The sequence below is a fragment of the Morone saxatilis genome, unplaced genomic scaffold (assembly GCF_004916995.1).
Source record: "Morone saxatilis isolate NCDOM2014 unplaced genomic scaffold, NCSU_SB_2.0 Contig7, whole genome shotgun sequence".
In the NCBI taxonomy this organism is placed as follows: domain Eukaryota; kingdom Metazoa; phylum Chordata; class Actinopteri; family Moronidae; genus Morone; species Morone saxatilis.
Window position 1 is genome coordinate 20,265,667 of NW_023340246.1, and position 469 is coordinate 20,266,135.

The 469-nt window shown below is 34.3% G+C and overlaps 1 protein-coding gene across 2 annotated transcripts in view; it reads right to left on the reverse strand.

Moving 5' to 3' along the window:
• The window catches only part of ncoa1 (nuclear receptor coactivator 1), a 47,192-nt gene that overhangs the window by 17,240 nt on the left and 29,483 nt on the right, over positions 1 to 469 (reverse strand). The window lies entirely within an intron of this gene.

The window sequence follows — 469 nt, forward strand, 5'->3', positions numbered from 1 at the left end:
GCCACAATGAGCTGGAAAATATCTGACATCAGAAATATTCAATATTGTGCATCCCTACTTGAGTCCTACTATCTGTAATAGATTACTAATAAACAAAACAACATCATAACAATGAGAAAATACCAATTAATAAAACAAAATGAGGATAAATAATGAACTTGGACAAAAACATCTTATCTGATAATTAACCAAATTAATTGTTTGTACTTTAAACGTTTTTAAATGATCCGTATGCACATTACCACATCGCTGAATAATATCTGGAATAAACCATCAGTAAATCCCTGCAGGCAAAAAAAAAAAAAAACTCTGTTATTACCTAATGAACTGTTTGCTGTGAGTGACGAGTGAGAAAGTAATAAGGCAAAAATAGGAAGCTGGTGAGAGAGCAGAGGATGTGCTGAGACAAGAAGAACATTAATAATTGTCGCCGTGCAGGAGTTCCTGCTGAGGGAAAGATGAGGAGGCA